The sequence below is a fragment of the Zootoca vivipara genome, chromosome 8 (genome assembly GCF_963506605.1).
Source record: "Zootoca vivipara chromosome 8, rZooViv1.1, whole genome shotgun sequence".
Classification (NCBI taxonomy): domain Eukaryota; kingdom Metazoa; phylum Chordata; class Lepidosauria; order Squamata; family Lacertidae; genus Zootoca; species Zootoca vivipara.
Window position 1 is genome coordinate 53,547,096 of NC_083283.1, and position 15,812 is coordinate 53,562,907.

Below are 15,812 nucleotides of genomic sequence, written 5' to 3' on the forward strand. Positions count from 1 at the left end.
ACCGGCCAAGTCCATTTTGCCTCCCTTGCGACACAGGATCAAGCCGGAGCGGAGGGTTGAAAGAAGCCCATCGCTCAGCAGCAGGGCAGGAAGAGAGGAGGAAGGAAAGGAAAGCCGGTACAGGACAATAATATGGGTGTGTGTGTGTGCCCCCCCCCGCCCTAGAGATCCTCCTAAATCGCGAGGGGCGAAGAGCAGCCAGGAGAGTCGCGGAGATTAAAAGGGGGGGGAAAGGGGGCCGTCTCCTCTCTGGTCGCCCTTTAACTTGTGCCTTGCTCTTCACCACCACCTCCTGCTGCTGCTTCCCCCTTTTCCAATTTAGACCAGGAATCTTCCTGCGAGCCGCAGTCCCTCCATTTGCAAGCGCGCAGGATGCTGTCCGGGGGTGAGGATGGCTGGGGGATGTGTGGGTGGGTGGAAGCTGCAATAAAAGTTTCGCTGTGGATCCTCTGGCGGCTGATCGCACGCTTGCCTCTTCCCCTCACTCCAGAGATAGGCGCGCGGGGGGGGGGGGGTCCCTCTCTCCTACCCGCTTAGGTAGGCGCCTTTCTCCTCCGCCGCCGCCTCTTCCCCATCAAGGCAGCACCATCCCAAAGACGGCGAGCGCGCTCCGGCAGGAGGAGGAGGAGATGCTGATCAAGGGTGAGAAAGGAGGCAGCGGGGGAAATGGGGCATCTAGAGACCTAGTGCGGGAGCTGGAAGGGGACAGAGAGATTCCCCCCCCCCCCCGGCAGGGCCCAACTTCCTCTTTCTGGCTCCTGCCAGCGGCTCCCACAGCTGCTGCCAAGGGCAAAGTCCGCAGTACCAGCTTCTTTCACACACAAGGATTTCCCAGCCGGCAGACGCCGACGCCGCTGCTGCTTCCTTCTCGATCTCCCTCTCCCATTGGCAAAGGCATCCACCCAGGAAGAAGAGGGAGGCGGGAGAAAAGAGAGGTGACTGAAAATAGAATCGTTTGATAGTTAAGGAGCAGAAGGGAGGAGAAACCATGCACCCCCTTTCGACCTCCTCCTCCGCCTGCTGCAGCTCCTCCTCCTCCAACACCTGCTGCTTCCAAAGCTGATGCAGAGAAGGGGAAGTCTCTGTTCTGTTCTAGACGCCACTAAGAGAGGAGGGGGGGGTCCTAAGCGCAGGAGACAACCTGCAAAGCAAGCCCTGTTTGGGCGAGCAGGGGGGGGGAGAGGTGGACTAGAGGCAAACAAGCCTTTCCAACTAAGCCCTCTTTCCCCTCCCGAAAATGCTTCCGACTGCACTTCTGATTGCAAAGGGCTCCGCGGCTCTTGCAGCCCAAATCTTCCTGCTGAAGTACTGTAGTAAGCCCTGCGGATTTCTATGGGCGCTTACGCCCAAGTAGGGGGATCTCAGCCGAAATCGGGCAGCTTGCTTTGGAAGAGGACTTGATGCCAAGAAAGACCCAGGCTCAGATGACTGCTTTTTCTTTTTCTTTTCTTTTTAATTTAATCTGGTTCCCAACTGGTGTCGGTTTCCCAAAACAACATAGATTTCTTGTAAGCGACTTTTCTGAGCAAAAAGAACGGATGTCTGCTACTCCAAGAAGCCCAATGAGGTGTGTTGTCCCTCGAGCATGGAAAGGGGGTTCTCAGCTGGGAGAAAGAGACAGCCGACTGCAAAATATAGAGATTCTTTCCCTTGTCCCTTTGAAAAGACGTCGACTTGGACAGTCACATCTCATGCATGCTTTGACTGCAAGTCAGACTCCAAAGCCCAATCCAAAACCAGTTGCCTTGAAAGAAGACGTGACAGCGGCCCCATCCACTCTAAACATTCCTGATCTTATAGACACATATATTCAGAAGCTCCTGTTAACTTCTATGCATGCTAGGATTGCACCGTGCAGGTGCACTCGGAAATAAGTTCCACTGGGTTCAATTATGGGGCTTACTTCCACTCAAAGGTAGCAGCCAAAATCGGATGTCACTTCCGTTACACAGTTGTATATACACAAAAGAAGAGTCGAGAAGTGTAGAAAAGAAGAAGAAGAACAAAGGTGCTCACTCCAGAGTAGATGAGATCCAGCTTGCTTTTGTCCCCCCCCCCCTTATAGGTTCCAAGTACCAGGTGGACTCATCCCATGAGCCATACATTTACAAGCCGCAGAGATTTAAGCATCCACGCTGTCAGCAATAAAGTTCCAGGTACAAGAGGACTGTGATGTCATCTTGGCAGATGTTATCATTTTTCCTTCCTGAATTAGAGGTCTCAAGCCGGCTCTGCAGCAAAAGTCTCCTTCCACGATACTTTCTTTTCTTTTTTGATCGCCTTCAGCTTGCCTCCTGTGGTTTGCCCCATTAATCTTATAGCTATCAATTAAACCAGGAGGTAAAGTGCTGCCTTAATCTACCCCCCCAAAAAAATTTAGGGTATGCATGAGTGACAGTTCACTCATTACGGAAGATCAACTGTTTTCCCCCACAGTTGTGCAGCGTCTCTCTCTCTCTCTCCTCCCTACCCGCTTCAGCAACCCCCGCAAAAGGCAAAAGCAACAACACGGATCAAGCAAAGGAGCCAGAAGGCTCAGGTTGTAGCGGGGAGGGAGAGGGATTGATAACACCTTCTGCAGGGCAATGCAGACAACCTATGGCTAAGTTTCAAGTTATAGTTTGCTTACAAAGATTACAGGTTTTTTTTAAAAAAGTAGAAAGGAAAACAGCTGAATAGGCTGTTCTGAAGGGAAATGTGCTGCGTTGCCTTTTCTAACAGCAAGAAATCCACACAGCCTCCTCTTGCCAGATGGATGCTGTACATTGAGAAAGGGGAGGGATGTGCAGTGTTATCTAGGGTGGCTGGTTGTGTATGGCGTGCCATCTGGTGCACCAAAAAAGTAATAGAGGACTAGGGTATGGTCCAGGAGCTGTAGCATTAGGCCTGGAAGGCAAGGTTTCAAATCCCTGCTCAGGTGGCCCTGAACAAGTCATTTTCTTTCACCTGACCTCAGTTTTGTGGGATGTGATACATAGGTAGCAGTCAAATACAACATTCCTTGTTTTCCTAGCATGGACATGAAAGGGGGTGTTTGGTCCAGCCAGTCAGAACTTCCTGTTTCCTCCTGGACTGGGACATACTTCCTCTTGCATGTGACTAGTGGTGGGCGTGACCTTACCTGTGCAGGTAACAAAAGCACAAGACACGAAGCACCCTCCCTCTGTTTTTGACTTCCTCTCTTCGTTGGAGTGGCTCTTTTTAGCTAGAGATGCTCTGTTGGCTTTCAGCCTCGCTTTCAGCCAACAGAGGACAAAGGGATAGACTCACATGTATATACTATATATATGTAACCAAGTCTGTCTTCGGGGATCCAACAATGAACTGATGATGCTGTGAGTAAACTTCTTTTATATACTTTAAATAAGATTGTGGCGTGTTCATTCTTTTAAGAGGGAAATAAGGGATCTTACCAGGAACCTATATTGACAAGCTTAAACAAGCTTGCAACCAGCTACCTACTGTGCGTTTAAAAGGGGAATGTTAAAACTGTGCTAAGTTATAGAACTTGCTAGCACAAGTTAGGTAGGCTATTAATAAACAACATATCCTCTCCTGCCTCCCTGAACATTCCCACAAGTTTCCCATCTGTAAAAGGGAAATTGTGTTCACATGCTCAGTTTGATTTCTTTATTAATCTGTAAGGTGTGTTTCCAACTTGCTGAAATGGATGTGGGCATTTCAGGTCGCAAACGTACTAGCCCAATCCAGTTCAGTAAATGGTCAAAAGTACTTAACTATTGTTTGATTCTGCCCGTTAAGTTCAGCTACATATGGAGGTGTCAGCATGCCATAAATTGAAGACCCAATTGAGAACTGAGAAACTTCTCTCACATTTAGATCCAATTACAGGGTGATTATAATTACACAAGACCAAGTGTATGATAGTCAACTCACTGTTACATCGCCCAATATTATTCTTAGCACTGTAACTTTCTATCAACAGATTAAGATTCTTGGATAACTCAGGGAAGAACCATACTGATATTAGTGCTGTTTCCTGTTCTCAACTTCACTTACAGTCATCCTAAAGAATGTTACTGTGGAGAACAGAGAGAAAATATAAACTCAACAAGAAGTGTCTGCTAGAATGGCAGTCTACCTGGAGCTAGGAAAAAATATGAAAAGGACAGCCAAAATCATCAAGAGTCTGGAGCTAGGAGGAAAGGTTATGATATTCAGGCCATTTTGTTTAGGGAAAAGGTGAATATGGAAAGTGTGGAGAAAGTGTGGAGAAATAAAGCTTTTCTTCCATCATAATATTAGAACCTGGGCTATCCAATGAAACTGTATTGTGGAAGAATTAGGACATGAAAAGGATATAGTTCTTTACACAGCGCATATGTAAAACATAGAATACCACAAGACATAATGATGGCCACCAACTTGGTCTGCTTTCAAAAGGGATTTGTTCGATTCTTGGAAAATAATATTACCAATAGCTACTAGTCATGATGGCTATCTACTGCAACCAATATCAGAGGCAATATGCAACACCAGTGACTAGGGATCATGAGTGCACTCATGTCCTGTTTGTGAGCATGCCATAGTTGGTCAAAGTGAGGACAAAGTGCTGAACTAGGGTTTTTCACATACACCCAATTTAATTTGGGGTCCAGTTCAGGGCTTTGGAGTGACCCTGATGACCCAGGGCCCAAACTAATTTGGGGACCTTGCAGTGTGGTCAGAGAAGAGGAGGAGATGCATGTGGACGATCTGCTCACTTCCTTTTCTATCCCCTGCTCCTGCTTTTGACAGCCCTGGTTTGTTCCAGGTGGACCCCATTTGACCCAGGGTGATTCAAGGCTTCGCCAATCTAATCCAGCTAATCATAGGCTGACCTGAATTGGTTCAGCATTTAGGATTCATCTGAATCCAATGCAAAACCCTATGATGAGCCATATAGGTCTTTTGGTCTGATCCAGCAGAACTGTTCTTAAAATTTGTAAAAGCAGAGTTGAATAGGTGTAGGATCTATACAATGCATACTGTATGTTGAATGTATAAAATGCATATAGCCTGATCCAGCAGGCAAAAAGCAAAAAATATTTGGATTGCTATTACGAAAAAGGCTGTAAGTTGGTCAAGAGGAATATCAAATCAATATACAAAGCAGCATTTTTCATGCTCTACTTGCAAAAATGGCCATATTGACAAAAATGTAACAGGTGAATTTGCTTATGACAACTCGTTTTATCAGATCATGTGAAGGCAAACACAATAAAGATTGCAAAATGCTTAGTGACTTAAAAGTGCTTTGAAAAGCTTGACACTCCCAAATTGAAAGCCTTTTTGGAGAGAAAACATCAGTGTACATAACAGGAAAATTGTGGAAATGGACAGGGAGAAGGGATTAAAAGTATAGACTCCCTAGAAAATGCAATACATTGAACATCGTATTACCGTCTTACAGAAAGCAATGCATTCAAAAATGAAGGATTCTGTAAGTAGTGCGAAACAGTATATTAGCATTATCTTTTAATGAAATGTCTCTGGCGGGAGGGGGGGGAGACACATTTTATAAAATTAACTAGTACAAAAATGAACAATTTCATGGAGAATAATTTTTTGCTCATGCTCAGTGACATATGTATTATGAATGCTGTCTCTACCAAATAAATACAAGTGTGCTTTCTAGCCCTTTAGCTAAAGTGTCCTTAACAAAGTCGCTGTCATTTGAATGCTGCTAAGGTGCCAAAAAAGAGCCGCTGTCCTGCACCTGCTACCATACCAGTCCAATGTATTTAAATAGCCAAACCTTTTTTCTTCATGTGGGAAGTGATTTTCCCTTCTGTGATGATAAAAAAACAAGCCACAATTTGTTTTTGTTTTGAAACATAGGCCATCTCAATTATGCTGGAACAGTATGAGCATAAGCCAGGCCAGCCATCTTTCCAAAGGAGCAGACCTCTGTCCCTTTTTAAGATCTCTGAGGAAGCTGGAAGTGGCACAGCTGCAACCTCTCCCATCACAGTTTGACAATGATGGGAAAAACAGCACCTGGCAACATTTAGTGGCTATAATTCCCCCCCACCCTCGCTACAATGCTACGAGGACCAAAACTGCATTTGTAGGACTGTTTTCTTCGGGGATTAGCTCTGGCCCTTTTATAGTACTGAATAAAATAGTTACATAAGCATTTTTATACAACCGAAATGTAGCTCCACGACTGTAAAACAAACCGAAAGAAAGCGCAACTGTGAGAGCCTGAAGGATAGAAGAAACTGAACCTTCATGCTCAGTAATGATGGTTGCACATTGGCCACATTTGTATGAACAAATCTCAGCTTAATACAATGGGATATACAAGAGCTTTGCACACCTGCCCACAGCTCCTTTGTTCTTGCTTGTTTGCTTGAGCAAACAAGCCAGGAAGATGCAGCTCATTATAGCTTCCTGTTACATCTTGATACCAACAGCAAATTATGGTTAATGGCTGTCAAACAAGCCAGGATCTGGAAGCCAGCTTTAAATCATTGCTTATTATTGGGGATTGTTGGAAAGCCATTAATCATAGTTTCCTGGTTTGGCCAGAATGGGAAACTATGGTTAACTGTGGTTCTTGGCTTGTTTTACACAAAGTGGCAAGTGAACTGTAAGCAATGGGTCTGGGTGTGATACTTGCGTGTATCTCAGCTAATTCAAAATTTGATTGTGTCCACGTGCCCAGTATGTTCTGGGCACGTAGTGTGAAGACAAAATAATAATATCATGTATACAGCAATGGACAGGGCTGATGGGGGTTCCCACAGCGTTTAAGAGCATGGCTCCACTGACAGCTAAAAGCAGCCATGGTTTGTATAAGAATGCCACTAATTTGATTAACCTTTCTCCTGTGCTTTAACAGTACTATTAGTTATTTTTATTTATTACATTTCTATACCATCTTCCAAGACGTTCTACATAGATCTCCTCCTTTTATCCACATAACAATCTTGTAAGAAAGTTGAGGCTGAGAGACTGTGAGTGGCCCCAGGTCATCCACTGAGTTTCATAAGGGATGTGATCTCTAGACCTAGTCCAATCATTCTGCCACACCTCTAATAACCAGGGCTTTCTTTCTTTCTTTTTTCAGCCACAGCTCCCATGAGCTCAGCTCTGGCACCTCTCAGGTAGGCACCATTGCCATTCTAAGAGAACAAGGGGAAAGTTCGTGGTGAACTCCAGCACCTCTTTTTCTGGAATTGTACTGCTAATAACTACACCATACTCTCTGTTATCTGGCACACAGAAATTAAGCAGCTGGAGCTTTTCCTGATGCTGAAATAAACAGTAGGAAAAGGCTCACCTGCTAATTGTATATCAGATTTCTGTTACAGGCACACAAGTAGAGCCAACTTGAAAAGGTCCCCATCCCAGTATGCTGAAATACATAGGAATGTAGCTAAAAATAGATGTGGCACCTGTTTTCCTGTCTTTTGATGTACACCTCTTTGTGGTGGACAGCCGCATGCTCAAAACTGCCACAGAGATGATCTCTCTTAAGACACATCAAGTTGGTATGAATCATGGAAATGCTCAAGACTTTCAATGGGAAAGTTAGACCAATAGATCATCAGCCAAAAACATTATGGAGTTGTGGGGAAATGTACAATTAACATTCTTCATTAAATTTAAGAGTATCACTTTAGAACAGAACACTTTTATTGCTGATGGATAAACAATTTGTCTGCTTTTGTTGTTCTAAGGAGCATCCCGGGTTCAGTATAATGACTGGACTCATCAGATAACAAGTAAGTAAATTTATACTACAAGGGACCCTCTTATCTAGTCAGAGCACTGTGTTCCCTTTTTTTTTTTAGCTCCGGGATATTCACGCTTCAAACTCTTTAAAGTGCTTAAAAAGACAAAGGTACTTCCAAAATAGAATGAAGGTAGGAAACAGTTTAAATGGTGTTGCAGCTATTAAAGCCACAAGATGTTTCACCAACTCTACAAAGACCACTATATAGACATGCCCTATAACAAAACATGTATTTCGTGAATCGGTGTCTACAGACACATTCTTCCATTTTCTCCCAAAACAGATGAATGCCAACCAACCAAGAGGCTTGACAATCTTCACTGCTATCTAAGGATGTGGAGAATTCCTCTTTCCTCCAACTAAGTTAGGGCAGGCAGGCAGGGAGGGGACTTCAGTTTTTGCCTTTATGTTGGATCAGAAGCAGCTGGTACTGACTGGCTGATACAGTTGCCAATGGACCAGAAAAAGGCAGCCTGCTCTTCTTCTCCAACTTTAGCAATAGCTTGATCTACAGAACTCAGCAGATGAGGCTTTTTATTGCACAGGTGGGGATAAATGTTATCTCATCCTACTGTATGGATCAAGTGGCTGCAGAGGTATGGGAGCAGAGCTGATCATGTGGCTGCCAACCCAAATATTCTTCTGCCATTTCAAAACCAATTTTAATATTTAAATAGATATGCCACCTTTCCACAGAGTGGTGTGAAAAGCAGCTAGCAACAAATAAAATACAACATAAAAAATCCTATAACTATAAAGTACAATGTATAAAACAATAAAGGAAAACATTAGTAAAAAGAAGCAGCAGAATATAAAACCTTTCAGTCTGAGTTCCAAAGTCCTGTTTAAATAAAAAGGTTTTTACTTGACACCAGAAGATTGCTAGAGAGGAGGCTATACGGACCTCTCCAGGAAGAGGCTACCAGAAATGGGCAAATACACGTCACTGAAAAAGACATTGATAGGAGAGAGAGAAAGGTCTTCCCCCCCCCCCCAAAAAAAACCCAAACCCCAGCTTATTTTCTTTCTTCTTTCTGATCTTACCTTATATTTTCTGATATGAAGATCTGAGGTTAAACCCCTTAAGTCAGCATGAGACCTTTTAATGGGAAATGGAGAAAAATAATTGCCCGTTTTACTTCCATCTCTCTCCACATTGGTCTTCTGTATTGGCAGATAAGGCCCAATGAGATACCCAAGTCACCTGATCATTGGCATTGGCCCCATTTGTGATTCTGAGTATAAGAAGGAAAGGATGAGGAGATGGAATGCCCCAAGTAAAGAAACAAAGGAACAGCATGGCATCCCCAAACTGCGGCCCTCCAGATGTTTTGGCCTACAACTCCCATGATCCCTAGCTAACAGGACCAGTGGTTGGGGAAGATGGGAATTGTAGTCCAAAACATCTGGAGGGCCAAAGTTTGGGGATGCCTGCTCTAAATGGAGTCCAGCAACATCCTCAGGCCTGACTCCCATCAGCCCCCAGCTAGCATGACCAATGGTCTCGGATGATGGGAGTTCTAGCCCAGGAACATCCAGAGGGTCACAGGCTCCTCATCCTTTCTTTAAAGAGCGGATTGTCTGAAAACAAACTAAAATTAGTACTGAGCAGGATAGTAACAACATTTATGCCTTGTTGAAAATAAATAGAAAAATTGCTGTGAACATACGCAGAAAGAAATGGAGCGACAAAGCGGCAAATTATGTTAAGTGGTGATAAACACTAGGAAGTATGGCCTGCAAGAAACACTGAAATAAATACCACCTCAGTGAAGGGGAGGTTGCTGTTTTTCAGCTCATTTCCCCATCTGTGGAAAAATAGTGGCCTACCTTCCGAAGAATGCTGAAGCTACAGAAGTGATAAAAATAAAGAAGCAATCAATCAAAGATGGGAACGATGCTGAGGAGTGAAAGGATCTTTTATCAACTTGTCCCAACTCCTCTTAGTGAGCTACAAAGAAAAACAAAATACAGGAACACCAGGCAGGACAAAGACCATTTTCATTCTCAAAACAGTCTAGACATTGCTATTTTTCTAGAGGAAAAGGGTGCTGGAACTCACCTGAACACTTCCCTTGTTCTCTTACACTGGCAATGGCCACCACCTGAGAGGTGCTGGAACTGAGTTCCGGTGATTGCCGACTGAATAAAAGCATTGTGTCTAGAAAACGTGGTACGTCATCATCATGCACACACAATCTCTCAAGAGGATTCCAACCAGGGTTTGGATATAAAAAGCCATCTCCAAAGTTATTTGTTACACAAAAGCCAGTAATAGATTGAGGGAATTGGTCATTAAGGAGCAATTCCAACTGTCCATGACCTACAGGGATCCCCAGCTGACAAAGCATCATGGTGAGTTCAGTGGGGGACCTTGTGGTCACAAATTTCAGCAAAAATTTCAGCAAAAAATCAGTAGCACCCCACGTCTCACCTTCTATTCTACATCGTAGCTATGGCATCTTCTGTGGCTCCCTTAAGGCTCCATGCCCAGTATGACCAAACCAGTTGAGCTCCCCTAAATCTGCCTCTGGCGAGTTAAGCAGCAGGACAAGGAGAGCAACTCTCTTCCTTGACCTATATATATATAAAACATCAAACTCTCAGTAAAGTAATTTTAAATTACAAAGACAATTCTGCAGGTCAGCAAGGGTATGGGGGCTTTCCAATGCTTTAGGGAAAAGACACTTAATGGGATCTGTTCCTCTATCACCTCCATATCAGACCCCAAAACATTTTAGGAAAAAGTGGCTTATTTCAGGAATATTTGGACTGCTTGATTTTGAGCTACTGAGCTGCACATGCTATTATTAATTTGGCATTGTATATCTTATTTAAGATTTCAAATATTAGTAGGTGTTGAAACGCTGCACATTATTGTTTATGAGTTTTTGTAAGCTACGTACAGAGTTGTTTGGTTTGTCTCTCTGTATTCCTTGGATGTGGTATTATGCCCGAGACCGTCAGATGCTATTTGAATCAAGATGACAGGCTGAACAGATTTGGACATATCCACAGATCACCTCTCCCAATTTGGCACAACAGTTTGTGAAATGGAGCACTGGGGTTTTGTTTTGATACCATTGGGCACCAGTTTGAATCAAGGTGGTATCCCGAACTTTTCAAAACTGCAATGATTTTAACCAAATTCTGAATGAAACTAGTTGGGCTCTGCACCAGATTTGGCCAAAGCCTAAACCAAATCATGCTAATTCACTTGGGGGTTGTGATGAGGGAGGTGAGGAGGCCAAGCAGGTCCAGCACAGCAGTTAAGTTAAGCAGAAGCAGCAAAATTGCAGGAATTGTGTGCTAATTGTGTGTCTTGCTTGCTGCAGGGAGTGTGCTTTGCCAGCATGTTTTCTACAGACAAGACGCTGGCAAAGCAGCAGCCAGCAAGATTGGACCATCTAACTTCTGGAAGTACACTCAGGACGAGTAAAGGAGATGTAGCGCCTCTTTCCCCTTCCCACTCTTGAGTGTACTGTATAAAGCTTTTAAGCCCCACCACTGAATTGATTCAGGGCCAGATCTGGGACTGGTGTTCCCCTGGTCAGGTCAGGGCCCTGTGTCAGTAGTGTGCACAGCCCTAAAACTTACACTTTCCATTTATAAACCTCATTGTGTGTGTGTGTGTGTGTGTGTGTGCGTGCGTGTGTGTTTCTTACATTTCCCAGGCAACACCAGGTAATATCAGCTATTCTGTTCACAATTTTTAAAAATTGATCAATAAGTAAACATTTATAAACAAATATTATCATAATTTTTTTCATTGAAAGCTAATACATGCTGTACCCCTGTGACTGCTGTCGTACTGAAGCAAATGGCATCATTATCACCACTCTGCAATACAAATTACTTGGCTCCACAAGCTAGCCCCTTGGAGGGGTAATTACTTTATTGTTATATCAACATTTCCTCATTATCTTGGAGATGTTAAACCTGGCTTAGGATTTCTCTCTTTTGGACTACCTTTTGTTGAATGCTCGCATATGCTCATTTCCACAGAGGCCTCCATGTTTAAGTGAACAGCATGCACTTCATCCCACTCAATGCATTGCTGTTTCAGCTTCCTAAAAATGAGCAGCCACAAGTTTAGCTGCTTGACACTTTCAAAAGTGCCAAGCAGGGTGTTAACAAAACTGTTCAGTGACTCTTTAACTGCGTGATTCACAGTAAACCATCGTGCTAATTTTATGAACTGTAAAAAGTGAAAGGTCCTGCTACAAAGGTGGGATAGCATAATCAAGATGTATTTTGAATAGCAGTTCAAGGTATGTATTTGGAAAACAAACCCCAATACAATATCATATATTCCTATAAGATGCCCCAAAAGCCTAGCTTATCTAATTTTACTGAGCAAATTAAAGACATGCAATTTCTTTGCAGGCACTGCCATTCCTTGTAGGTAAAGGTAAAGGGACCCCTGACCATTAGGTCCAGTCGTGACCGACTCTGGGGTTGTGGCGCTCATCTCACGTTATTGGCCAAGGGAGCCAGCATACAGCTTCCAGGTCATGTGGCCAGCATGACAAAGCCGCTTCTGGCTAACCAGAGCAGCACACGGAAGTGCCGTTTACCTTCCCGCTGTAGTGGTACCTATTTATCTACTTGCACTTTGACGTGCTTTCGAACTGCTAGGTTGCCATACCTTATAGCCCAGATCTTTCAATGTAACACTTTTTTCTGTGGAATTATTATGGAGTTTTTGTTTTTGTAGCCCATCACACATTGACAATCAGTTTCCAGTGGTTAAGTATGTCTGCCTAGGGCTAGATTCATGCAAGACAACGCTATATTTATTATTATTGTTGTTGTTGTTGTTGAAGTAATACTAATGTATTCTGTTTACATTTGATAGTTCAACTTCACAACAATCTCTGCAACAAAAAATGCTAGCCATTTAGTAGATGGGCCAGAGTGCTTTTCAGCATTCCAGATCTCAGCTACCAATGTCTTTTAGTTGTGACAAATCAGAGCAGAAGTGCTATTTTGAGAAACAATTCGACCTGGGAAAGACAGACTATACAGACCATGAATAGCCGAAAATCATTTTGTAGAGCAGAATCTGGTTAAGATTGCTGATTTTGGTTAAGACATATTTTTGTTATTGCATATAAATGTCCCTGTGCACCTAGTGCCATAGATTCCAATGGTTGACAAGAGCTAGAAAATGTGTAATAATTCACTTCCAGAGATGGAGTGAAATACAATATTAACACAAGCTATTAACTTTCTTCTGCAGAACATTGCTATATCATGACATAAGAGTAGGTGAGTGTCAAGTCCCCTCTTAAACTTTTCCTGCTCTGAAAAATGTTGCTGAAACATTCAGATCTACAAATGGAAACTATTCACTCAGCCCTGCCTTGTCCCTCACAGCTCATGCATGTCCCAAAGGTGAGACTTCCATGGGATCTTTTATCTATGAGGCAACAAGCCCAGTTTAGAGAGAAAAAACTTCATCCTGAAGCATTAAGGGATGCTTATCAACACATCTTACTGAATATCGTTAGACCTTTTAACCCACATGGAACCTGCAAACTGTGACTTATTTTAAAGGGCATTTCAACTGAGTAAAAATACAATAAAAACCCAGATGGCTCCTAGTATACAGAGTGGGCCAACCCCACCTTATTCTCATGACCAGTTTGGAACAAAAGCAAAAATATATTGCCTACTCAGCCCAGACTCTCACAGCACAATAAGTGTGAAGACTGAGTGGGTAGATGTCAAGCTAACAGTTCAGGGAAGCAAGACATACAGCCTTAAATAGCTGGCCAATATCCACTTGGCTCACCTACATGACTCCCGCAACATGGCAAATTTAGAGCACATCTTTTCGTCTCTCCCATGCTTGAATAGGCATCCACAGAGCTGTGGCAGGGATGTTAAACCAAAGCAGCATCTAAACCGTTGCAGATTTTCATAGTTTCATTTCATTGGATCTGTTGAAGGGAGTATTGTGTTATGAACACTAGAAGCTTCTAATAGGTTTGGCACAGAGCAGTGCAATGTGTTCAGTTCTGTAGCTCCGATGGTATAATATGATTACTGTGTTTTTGGTTTCATCTGGCTTTCATTTGCTTTTACCTCTGCTGTTTTAGTTATTTTGCATGATTGTTATTATATTGAGGTTGTGTGTTTTTATACGTACTTTATATTCTTTAGTTATCCCCTTAGAATGCAGTCGACCTTGGAAGTCGAATGGAATCCATTCCGGAAGTCCATTCAACTTCCAAAACGTTCAGAAACCAAAGCATAGCTTCTGATTGGCTGCAGGAAGCTCCTGCAGCCAATCGGAAGCCGCGCTGGACGTTCGGCTTCCGAAAATCATTCGAAAACTGGAACACTCACTTCTGGGTTTTGATCATTTGGGAGCTGATTTATTCAGGAGCCAAGGCATTCGAGATCCAAGGTATGACTGTATTGTAGAAACGGTAGACCAACTTTTATTTGAAGTTAGACCTGTGGCACTGTCAACATGAATACTGTCACACACACAAAAAGAAAACCTTTGTGGAGGTATTGGATCAGTTATGCTCCCTCCAGACTCTTGACCCTTCATAGCTTCCTTGCAGAAGATCTGCAGTTCCAAAACTGCTTTCTTGCACAATACTGGTATAGGAGACAGGACCAACAGATTATAACTGTGCAAGTTCTCTGAAAGTTCAAAGATTCTAGCATTATGCCACGGCAGCTAAGAGAATTACTTATGCTATGGCTAATAATTAAGTGTAAGCCTAAACCCACCTACCCAGGAGTAAACCCCACTAAGGGGGGAAATCCTATAGCAAGATCCACCAGGATGAGTGGGTTAGGAAACAGCAGATCTCTGAGCTAGGAGGTTATTGGTGCAGATCCCAGCTCAGCCAAGACCCTGCTGGCTGAGCCATGCCCAGTGTATCTTAAGTCACCATACCTCTTGAAAAGGGTGGTGGGACCAGAGAGGTGGGGTTGGGGACTCAACACCAGCTGAGAAGGAGATCTGCCCCATCCTTAGCTGCTCATTCTGGTGGACCTTCCCATAGCATTACACCTTTAGTGAAATTCCATCTATGGCCTCAGGGAAAGTGGATATATATTCAAACATGCATAGATAAGTCCTAGATTTTGTGACTGACCTGTTTAGGATGTTAAAATGCAAGGGCAGAGAGGCAACTGTGCTAGAACAGAGAGGTTAGTACATTCCTGTGGAATCTGATAGTCCAGACTGAAAAATAATGACAAGCAACTGCAAAACAAAATTTCTTCAGCAGATTTCATGTATGTTTAATGGGAAGAGCAAAGATAGGTATTTGCACTAAATTCTCTTTGGCTGCTGTCCTTGAAAGCAAATCAAGTGAGAAGTAAAATGAGTGTCACATTGAAATAACTAATTGTTAAGACAGTGTGTGTTGCAAAACCTGGGAATGTGAATAAATAATGAGGTTAATCAAGATTTCATTACAACAGATACATTTGTCAGTCCAACCTGTTTAAATGTGCAAAGGTGGAATCAGGAAAACCAAGTCATTACATTGTGGTTCTTCTTGAAGCTGTTATGGAGAAACTGGCAAGATTAAATGGATGATTCATGATTAATTCAATGTAAGGTTTTTTTATATAGCTTTTATTTGTATCTAATAAAGACTAGTGCCTGACTTGGCTCCATCCTGTGACTCCTGAATCGTCGGAAGTATTAAGCTTGGAGGTTACATCAGCATACATGCAGTGGTTTAATATCTTGTTACCAGCCCAGAGCATACCCTATTTCCTTACAGCAGCCCCTTCCAGCTGGCTCTTGTTCTTTGGCACATATATGAAAGAACACATTAGCAGAGTGGTTAGACACTCTTTCTTTGCAGTCACAGGTCCAGTTAAGACCTTCCCAAGCCACCAATGCAACTCTGTGCTTTTAAAAAAAGCAACAACATGCATTAAAGCAGAATAGTCTATTTTTTCCTAACACTGGACAGTCTCTAGATTTTTAATAATAGATAATATTTGTTTGATGGCTTTGATTTGACATGAAGTTACTGAAATGGCCCATTTGGGGGCCAAAAACAGTGGGGCAATAATGGAGAGGAGG